At 37.2% G+C, this 10,909-nt stretch overlaps 1 protein-coding gene and 1 long non-coding RNA gene across 2 annotated transcripts in view; both read left to right on the top strand.

Moving 5' to 3' along the window:
* ptdss2 (phosphatidylserine synthase 2) overlaps positions 1-10,909 on the top strand; it is a 261,708-nt gene that overhangs the window by 72,713 nt on the left and 178,086 nt on the right. The gene's annotated exons all lie outside the window — the stretch shown is intronic.
* On the top strand, positions 3,531-4,633 carry LOC133981565 (uncharacterized). The gene is made up of 3 exons (XR_009925306.1): positions 3,531-3,546; positions 4,081-4,166; positions 4,599-4,633. It is a non-coding gene; the product is annotated as an uncharacterized LOC133981565 (long non-coding RNA).

Raw genomic sequence — 10,909 nt, forward strand, 5'->3', positions numbered from 1 at the left:
CAGTGAAGCATACCTTAGTTGAACATTCAGGGATGTAGATCACAGTTTACTTACAATATCTTTGTGGCTTTATGTTAATCTTCTTATGCTTCCAGATATTTGATATGAGTATTTCATCAGATTCACATCCAGCTTAAGCAATTAATCATTTAAAAAAGATATTTAAATTATTATTTCAAAGAGATGAAAAAAGTTCTGTGAGTTAATTATGAGCTTTAAATGAAACTTAACAGTTTGTTCACTTTTGAATAATAAATTCAATAACTTCTTTTACTTTGATATTGATCATATATTCTCTTTTTTGAAGGAGGAATCATGTCAAGCATAAAAGTCGAAAGCCAGGTGATTCATAAAAATGTACACAATCAAATATATGCTTGTTTTCCAAAGGCCAAAGTAATCCACAGAAATATTTGTAATAATGTAGAAAATGAATGTTTTGTGTATTTTCTGTAATCGCCTACAAGTCATAGTATAAAGTACAGAGATTGTGAACATTACATACATTACAACCAAGATGGAGATGTTGTATCTGTGTCAATGAAATATTTGAAAACATTTGTGGCTCCTCTCTGTTTTCTCAGAGAAAGATTCAGTTGTCTGAAGTGGATTTTGTTTCCAAAAAAAAAGCACAGACAGTATGTCTTACTGTATGTGTATTGTTTCACTGTGTGTAACTTGATTGTTCCAAACATTTTATAAAACTCAGAATAGTTGTTGAGTACATACACCAGTCTGTATTTATAAAAATGTGTTTTTTGTTACTAAAATGTAATAAATACATGTTTTATGCTTAATTTGTAACAATGTGCTCTGCCATAAATAACTGATAAATAACAGTGTTGTCTTTAAATCCAATTCAGTAAACAGACTTAATTGAAATGTTATGCTCCAGTAAACTTATAGACACACTGCCATTAATCTGATATGGTTAAACCTGTTAGGCTGTTTGTTCAGTATTTGGGATTTTTACAAAGAAAAAGAATAAATTCCTTGAATAAATACACTTGTTGTGGTGTTATGTTTGGACCTGTAAAGTCAAGCTGATATAATACCTATAAATAAACTTGAATGTGTAAAATTCTATTATTTTGCTTGGTTGAGTGTAGTGTATTATACACTTCTGATGCTCAGGGTTGTAGTTTAGTGAGATAAATATACCCATTGATGAACAAGCATCCCAACAGATCACATTAAAACATTTTCCACATTTTTGACAGTAGTAGAATAATTGACAGTATTTGGTTGTTTAATAATATCTATTGAATGTTAAAGTCAACACAACACAAACCAGTGAATACACCCAGGTTTCAATTGCAGCTCAAATCATTTCTGTGTAGTAGGATTAAAGATAAGAGTGAACTGTATAAAGAGATTTACAAAATCTATTTCCATTAAATTTAGAGTACAAAACAAATCCCTCATAATACTGCTGTAAAATGCCATTAATCTTTAAAACTATAAACTAATTTAGTTTATGTAGTTAAATGCATAAATGCAATGAAATGTATATGACAGTGAAAAATGCCTCAATACATTGAAATACATGCAGTGCATTATTGATCATCAACAGCAGTCTATATTTGCTTTGTGAAAAAGTAGTTTTTAAAAACAAATGTGGCTAATCATTCATATGTATGTCTTCATTATAAAGAGATGATTTTAATTTACCATCTTTTTAAATCATGTCACTATATAAAATGCTAAAATAATACCAGCATCAAAGGATAAACAGTCCCAACAGTATTGCATTCGCTCATCCACTGATGATCACCATAAAGTGAAGCTGAAACTGCAGACTTCACTATCAAATGCAGAACAAAGGCCTCAGATTTTTCAGCTCCCTGTTTTGACTAATGTCAGTAATTGTCTTGGCTGATAACGAGTTAGCTTTAAGCTTGCTGTTGCCTCTCAGGGCTTCCTTTGATTCACTGTCAACCCATTAGATGACATATTCTTCTGATTGCTTCCTCACGAGGCGTGTTTACTGACTGAAAGTTAGCATGGTGCTAGACAACTTCAACGGCTTCACTTATGTGTTGCTTTGATGTGCCATATACTCACTGTGAGGCAGGCAAGTCAACATGTTTTGCAACGCAGCCCTTTTGACAGCACTTATCAACAGCCCCTCCAAAAGGGTTGGTCTCATCTGGTTCATCTCCTCATTGAGATGTAATGATGATGCTGTCGCACATTTCCAATCATGAGGTTACCTAAAGGAAAACAACACTTTCACAAACCAACATATATGTCACTGTGCCTATAACTAATTATTTAAAAATGTTTCATTTTGTTTTGGGAGGTTGTAGCATCAAAAGTCACCGAATTAATGATTGATCCCCATTCAGTTATTAATTATATGTAAATAATTATTAAAACACAACATTTTATAACACACACAGGTTTAAAGGTTGTTGACGATAACACAACCTGTCTCATTTAGGCCATGGACATGGAGTTTGCAAACTGAGGAAGACGCTGTTTAAAGTGAGTAAGTGGACCTTGAGTTAAAATTTTGTCAAAGAGACGTAAACAATATTATTAATGTAACAATTATTCTGTTCATTTATGCAAATTAACCATTTTTATTTGAAAATAGCCACATAAATATGAGTTATTTGAGTATATACTAGTGAATATAATGTTATAATTGATTTTTTTCATTTGGTTTTGCACATATGTTAAGAGAAAATGTTACATTTTTTATGTTTTGCTTATAACAGTGTCTTGTAATCGTCTTTGGGATGGGCCTAATGTTTGGCATGACAGAAATATAAAATAACTATTAATGCTTGAATTAAATAGCCAATAGTCATTTTCAGAGCACAAATTAAACATTCTGGAGCATTATTTATTTATTTTTCCTTTCCCATGACACCTACAAACATTATTTCACATAACTTAAAAAAACTCTTTTGTGAGACAAGGTGATGCACTGTTGAAACACTTACTGAAAGGACTTTGACAAGGTTTGTGTGTGTGTGTGTGTGTGTGTGTGTGTGTGTGTGTGTGTGTGTGTGTGTGTGTGTGTGTGTGTGTGTGTGTGTGTGTGTATGTGAATGCGTGTGCGTGGGTGTGTGTATGAGAGAGAGCGAGAGCTTGAATACATATTCATCTAACACACTTGTGGGGCATGTATCTTCATTGTGTTAGGTGACTAAAAGCAGAACAGAGAAGGCACCCTAAAGTCACACAAACAGGCCTCGGCCGTCTGTCCTGTTCTACGATCAGCTTGTTAATAGCGGCCAGTCTGGGATCGGCTGGGAAGGGGAGTGTTATTAAGTCACCGGACAACAACAAAACACACACACACACACAGTACAGCTCACAGTCTCCTGAGTGGTGACTCATGCCGGCATGGTGGGGGTGTTGTTCGGAGGTTTCCTGACCTCTTGGTGTGGACAGCAGAAGCAGGAGGATGAAGAAAGTGATCGGTTGAACAAAGTGTAACAGGGATCCTGAGCAGTCATGTGCATCAGACATGTTACCAGGTGAGAATTTATCCGTGGACGGCACAGAGGAACTAAACAACCTGGCAAAAGGCAAGTGCTCATGATCTGAACTGAAATAAGGTATTAGTCAGTTTATTTTTTTTTCTTTTAAAGGTGACAATTTTCAAGCCAAAAGCGGTGCAAGATTTTAGTGTTTCCCTGATAAACTGTATCCTTTGCAGGGTGGTAAAGCCTCTGAACCACCTTACTAATTTATGTGAGGGTCAGAAGGCTTTTAAGGCAGAACAACAGTGCAGAGATTCACTGGTAATTGATAGTTTTTAATAGATTACTACTGCCTACTACTACTGAAATATTAAAAAACCCCACAAACAACATCTAATTAACAGTAAATTAAACTCGCTTTTGGTTTGAGACTTTGTATGTACAGTAACTGTGGTCAGCAAGGAATTTTCTCCTTTCCTGATATTTCCAACATCACCATATTCTGGCAAAAATATTAGAGCTGATTCTAAATTTGACACTTTCTCACCTTGCGCATCAACATCCAGTTTACATGCAAACTGTATGGCTTTTTGTGTGACTTTTTGTGTTTTATGTGACTTTCTTTTGATGATTTTCAAGGCAGTGCATCTTTAAAATCAGCACAGGAAATCCTTTCAGCATGTGGTCCAATCAGCGGAGGAAATACCATCCCAACTGACCTCATCAGCAGTAAGTGGAAACCCTGAGACCAAAGTCAAATGTTGTGACTCTTGACAAGCGATTTAACAAAAAATAAATATATTTAATTAAAGTGATGCAGAGCTAGTGAGAAGGAATATAAGCTGAACTTGGACAGAGAGACAGACAGAGTCAAACATTAGGAAAATGTTTAAGGAGCCCCCTTATTTTATGTTTTTACTTTATTGATGCAGATTCCCTATCAGATCACAATTATGAAAGATGTAAACACGGAGAAAAAAAATGAATGTAATACAAAATGTAAAGTGTAAAAATCTAGTTTGAAAGACAAAGATTTTGTTAACCAAAAGTGAAAAACCTACAAATCTGTCCCTGAGCACTCTAATTTTAAACATCTCTATTCTGTTCCTCCTCTGTATTTACCAAGTAAGACAATCTTTACTTTACATCTGTTTTGCCCAGCCCAGCCTCTGTCTGCTGCAGCTCCACCTACAGAGGTCTCACAAGAGGCAACAGAGTTTAAGAAGCCGCAGTGTGCTGTCCACAAGCCCACCTGCCCACAATGTGGCCTCAAAGTCTCAGACAAGACACTCCACCCTGTCCCCCCGAGCCAGAGCCCACTGCAGGGCTCTAGCCTGTCTATGCACAGAAGCAGCAGCAGCCGCAGAATAAGTAAGAGCAGGCATAGTGTGGCTGGCTCACACCAACCTGCTGCTACACCTGGTGGTATGTACAATACTGTGGTAATGTATGAGTTAATACATCTGTGCATGGCCTTTCCTTTCCTTTTTATATGCTTGCCAGGGTTCCTTACTGTATTATCAGTTAATGTTTTCAGATCTCTGGCCTGGCTGATTGATAAGTTGAACATTATTTTAATGTAATTTATTATTGTAGCCTCTTTGGGACTCTTGCCCCCCATATAACTTCCCACTTGAGCGGCTGTGTAGTGCAGCAGAGATAGGTTATCCTAGCATACAGTTACTAAATTTACCACTTACCCAAATTTGTTCTTGACCTTGGAATCAGCAGTGTCAATTGGTGAGTTGTATACAGGTAAGCAGATTTGGATCACTGCTGTTCAAGATCAAAAATGGACTTTGAAATGTGAGTCTCAATGTTGTCAGAACATCCTTAAAATTTTAACATCTCTCATCATCTACATTTCTGTAACAACTCAGCAAACTCTGCTTTGATGAAGATCATTTGATATGATCAGGAAACCCCAAAACAGCTGCTTAATGGGTCTTGAGATGAGAACCACTTAGTCTTCACCCTTTCCTCAACACTGTCTTTTCATAAACATCAAAAGGTTTTTAAGTGCGACGTGTTCTTAGCCTTCCTGTTGCGCCAATCTGGACTGAAGTTAACGTCCCCTGTAGCTGATGGCGGGGCTGTGGCAAGAACCATAGTTGTAGTGGGTTTTCTACAGCTTCAATCCCACCCATGTATTTGTTTTAGTTTGTAATAAGGTTGCTAGCAAGCTATGAGGAAGGTGACACGCCCATTTTGAATTCCGCAAATTAAGATCTCATTAGTCAATTGTTTCTCTAACTTGTGGAAACAGCCATCAATCCACATGGTGATTTAGAGGTCTGGAAACATGCTATGTGCAGCCGGATGGGAAATTAGTTACGTTAAGTGAGCATTCATCTGAAACGTGTACATTCAAATGGATTTCCTGTGGCCACCAAAAACAATCATTCTATACAAATGGAGCTCTAAAAAGTTTCCCTTGAATTCTTTCAAACTGCTGCACTTTCTTCCAGTTTTATCAAAGCATGTGATGGGCTGCACCTTGTTTATCGTTGTGTTCATGTAGTAATCTCTATGAAGTTACGCATTAAATCAATACAGTAGCCACACATAATGTTCCTTTTTCATCTACACACAGATATTAGCATAAGTTATGTGTGGGGGGTGTATAATTCAGATGGCTAAGCAGGAAAATGCTGAACCTCACTCCCCAGGGAATTCTGCCATCTCCTTTTCATTTACTTCCTTGAGTAAACAGGATAAAACAGCTCGATTTGCATGAGCTCTCTCAATATCTGGTCCGTGTGAGGATGAAAACGGTAACTGAGTAATAATACAACGCCGAGGGTTGCGAGAGATGCACTGTAACACACCAGAGGGGTTAATGTATGCAATTTCATGTGCACCTAATTTGAGTAGGAGAGCAATTATCTTGTGACAGCTTCTTCCCAGTTGTTGTTCATCACCAGGAGCCTCTGTGGCCTTTTTTATTCTCCCCCGAGGACTGAATGAAGCTCTGTGATTAAGTACACAATCACACTTGATCACTGCAGCAAAGTTGTTTCTCTTTTAAGTCCTAGTTGGCACAACACACAAACATGCAAGAGATTAATTTAGGGTTAATAGAATCGTTAATCCTCGATTTTCATTGTCTGACAGGTGTTCAAAGAGCTTTTTAATGACCTCTGATATTGTATTTGCGGCTAAATCATTTTTCTGTCTCATGTTTCCTCACTATGATGCACACAGACTTGTGTTTTCACCTGCTGCTGGCGTGCCTCTGGTGTCAGTGCTCCATGCTGCTCCTGGGTCTGCTGGAGGCCTGCTCCTCTTGCCTCCACACCTCCTGCTCCTCCTGCTGCCGCGCCTGCACCTGCTGCTGTTCGGCTATCCAGGAGACACCCATGGAGGAGCTCAACTGCCACGCGCACTGCCACTCTGTCCTGTTCGAGTCCTGCTGCGAGCCAACTGAGTGTCTTGAGTTTTGTCTGGAGTGCTGCGAGATTTGCCATCGTGGCTAGCAGGCAGCTTGAACCAGCAGCTGAGGACGACTGTTCAACACATTTCAAGACTTAAACAAAAGACATTAAAACTAAAAATGGGATGCATTAGTTTTATAAATGACCAAACTTATTGACTTGGTTGTGTTCATCAGTTGTTAACAACACAAACAGTCATTAGTGCTCACTTTTTGTGACCACCAATACATCCAGAGACTATTCTTATACCAAATGCTGCTAAAATAACACAGTTACTTACCAAAAATGTGAGATTTGTGTCACACTCTCCTTCAGGCCTTGTGTGTCTGTTAAAATGCTTCAGAGGTTAAGTTTGACATTTTGCTACATCTGTAAATTAAGTTTTATACAGACAATTATATGAGAAGATTGGCACTACTACATACTCTGTCAAGTATGGAGCTGAAGCAGGACCTGATAAGCTTAGCATTAATACCAAAGGAAGACTGACCATTAGGAGGATGTTTCCTGTACTGCTCTGCATTATGTGTTTCTGATAAGGTATTTCATCTACAACACATTATTATAACAATTATAAAAAATCTGATCTGACAGTGCACATAATGAATAATAATAATTATAAAAAATAGATTATTATCATTATATAACATTGTACTGGGATATCATGTATCATTCCACAAACTGTCATAGTTAATTTAAGACATCAAATCTCTGTTTACTACTAAACTAAGGTAAAGTGTGACTGTATGAGTGAGAAGTGGGTTTTGGTGAGCCAAAAAGAAAGATAACTATTTAAAATGTTACTGTACAAAAACAGAAACAATATGCTTTAGAGTTTAAATTCTTAATATTAATCTTAAATATTAATTATTATTGTAATATTAAAATACATTCGTCAAGGCCCTTTTTCTGTCTCTTAAGCCTGTTTGGATGACCACGATGAATAAAATTGAAGCCAGAGTGAGATTCAACAATAAGGTAGTGGTGTTGATCTCAAGGCTGCACAACCAAATCGACATTTTTGTATTTTAAACAAGCACAAACAACTCAAAAAGGCCTACACTGCAGCCTGTATGGAAACCACAGTACATGAGATTCCTTTATTCAACAAAAATGCCTTTTGTTTGTACATTAAGTTGTATTTAATGACTGTGACCCAGGAAGACCCTGAATGAGAGGGGTCTACTTCTCTCCTCAGTTCAGTACCAGGTCTCATGTTATCAGATTGCTGGTTTGACTTCTCCCTGCGCAGCTCTTTGCAGCTGAGGAACGGGGCGACACAAAACCTGTCAGCTCTTTCTTGAATCCCTTTTCATATTTGTCACATAAAGCACTTAGAACATAAAAGAATACTTATTCTTTCCAGATCCTGAAGATCCAAGCTGGCTCCTTTATTGTTGTCGTGTGAGATGACAGCAGAGAGGCAGAGTAAACAGCCAAAAATAAAACAAAGCACAGATAAAGACAACGCTGTCAATCTGTCCAGGCGAGCCAAGAGGCTCATTTAAATCATGTTAGAGCGAGTAAATCGAATTTAAGTATCACTTTTGCCCACAACACATTTGGATTCTGCTGGTGACAGGAAAGAGCGGTGACGCCTAATTTAGAGCATGGCGAGCATACACCAACAAATAAACACTCAGGTTTGTTCCACTTGTCCCCCTCAATTTGTTATACCCTTTACCCACAGCTGATGTGTACCTCCACTCATCACAACCAGCTGATAGTGTCACAGTGGATTCAAATCCCTACATATGTTGCAGCCACAGCTTAGCAAATTGGTTTGGGCTGGATGGATATACGTATTTGTCTTTGAGTTTTGCTTTTTTATTTCCTTGAAGGAAAAAGAACAGCAGCAGGAAAGGAAATCCAGTCATTTTCTTTCCATTGGTCAATTGACCAAACGACAGAGAATTGGCACTAAACTAATTTATCGTTTAAATCATTTTGCAAATAAAGTGTCAAACATTCCCTGGTTCCAGCTTCTCAATTGTGAAGATTTCCTGCTGTTCTATATCCTATGTGATGATACACTGAAAATTTGGACTTTTGGAAAGAACAACAACTTTGAAGTCTCCTTTTGTTGTAAGAAACCATGATGGGATTATTTTTTAAAGAAATACAAATATTTCTATAATGAAAAATGGTTTCATTCATCAATCATATTTATAGCGAAAATAAACAGGATGTAAATCATTAAAAAAAGAAATGTAGAGGGAGTAGCCTATTGGAGAAAGTCATTAATCGTGTTTGTTTTTACAATGAGTGAATTAAAAACGAGACATATATAATCAGTTGTCCATTCTCCTTCAAACTCCTGGTCAACCTTTCTTTTAAGTTTAGAAAGAGACATTTTATTGTCAGAGCACGGTTTGTGACAACTCAAATTAAGGATAACTTGTTAACTATGAACTGAAATAAAGAGTCCAGTTTTTGGGTTTGGTTTCAATTTTGCAATCTTACTAGAAATGTTATTACTCAGAACAAAAAAAAGGGGGAAAAACAAAAATGGAGAAATGTATTTGTGGTATTTTGTGCCTGCTGATTTAGAACTTCATGTTATGAAATGCATTTACGGAAAGTGAAATAATTAAAGTGAATAAATAAAAGTGCCCTTTTGGTTTCTGGTCAACATTTTTCTCATGACCACAGCATGTCTAAAACCCTGGCTGTAGTCCTATAACCTCAAGCAGCTTACTTATGTTGATATGGCTTTGAGGATTTTTAAAATATCTGCTATTGCTACTTTGAGTCATTCTTTGATTTATGCTACAGTCAGAGTTTGATAATACGTTCCTATGATTGTAGTAAGGGTTATAAATAAAATGGCCTGTTCAGTTGACAACCTCATCATGCGTCGCAGGCTTGAGATTTAAAACGAAAACATTGTTTTTCTTAACAGCTGCCGTGGTGTGTTGGACTGGCAGTCTGAGATAACAAGAATGGCCATCACAGATGGAGGATGACCCAGTGTGGAGCGGTTTGTTTTAAACCTGCAATGCTTTTCAAAAACAACCCTTTCAACACTTTTTTAAAACTCAGAATCTGTCTATTTGTATTCCCGTCTGCCTCCAAAGCTCTGTGACAATGGTTGTAACCTCCTCAATCAAAACAAGGTTTATGTGTAGTGTATGAAGTGGCGTCTATTGAAAAAAGGGGAAATAATAACACCTAATAGTCAGTCTGTCAGATGTGCCCATCTGCTGTAAAGGAAACAAAAATAAATGTAACCAGATTTGAATATCTAACATTTGAGGCTGACGCAGAGAGGATGGATCAAAGCGAAGAGAGACACACAGGAGGGGGGCAATCATAAACACATTGTCTCATTTTAATAAGTGAGGGGAATGGTTTCTAAACCACCGTGTACCATCAAGTTTCATGCGTTTGGGAGTGTGTGTGTGTGTGTGTGTGTGTGCGTGTGTTGGGGTAAAGTGAAGTATATCAAAACATAGCTAATGAGGGTTGGGTTAAAAATGGGTGTGTATGAAATATTGATGGCAAGCTGCATTTTTATCTTGAGAATAAGACACCTGGATTCCACAGCAAGTTATGAACACAATAACAGCAGCGTATATGAAGTGCATGACAGGGGTCAGCACTAAATATATACTGCTTTTCATCAAGACAACCATCTATCTCCAGCTCATCTGTGTTTAATAAGCAAATACAGAACTGTAATTTCCAGCTGTTCATAACTATTCAGGCAGGCACTCAGAATCTATGAGTTTTTTAAAAATGGGTGTAAAAACTTTTTATTACAATAAATGTGAAAAGAGAGAAGAGCAAAAGTGTTGTGATTTATTAAATGTACTTTTTGTGTAATGAATAATACCTACAATCATTTAATCTACATGTCACAACATTTAAAGGATGAGTTCACAATTTTTTCAGGTCTGTGTGTGTAAAACCACATTCAGGTGCCCAAATGAACTCGCATGAGGTTTTGCTCACTGTAATAATTTCTTCTGCTCATATTGGCTATTGGGAGATCACTTCCTAATGTGCTTTAAATGGGAGTGACGGAGTATAAAGTCC

This window comes from Scomber scombrus, chromosome 6, assembly GCF_963691925.1.
Source record: "Scomber scombrus chromosome 6, fScoSco1.1, whole genome shotgun sequence".
Lineage (NCBI taxonomy): Eukaryota > Metazoa > Chordata > Actinopteri > Scombriformes > Scombridae > Scomber > Scomber scombrus.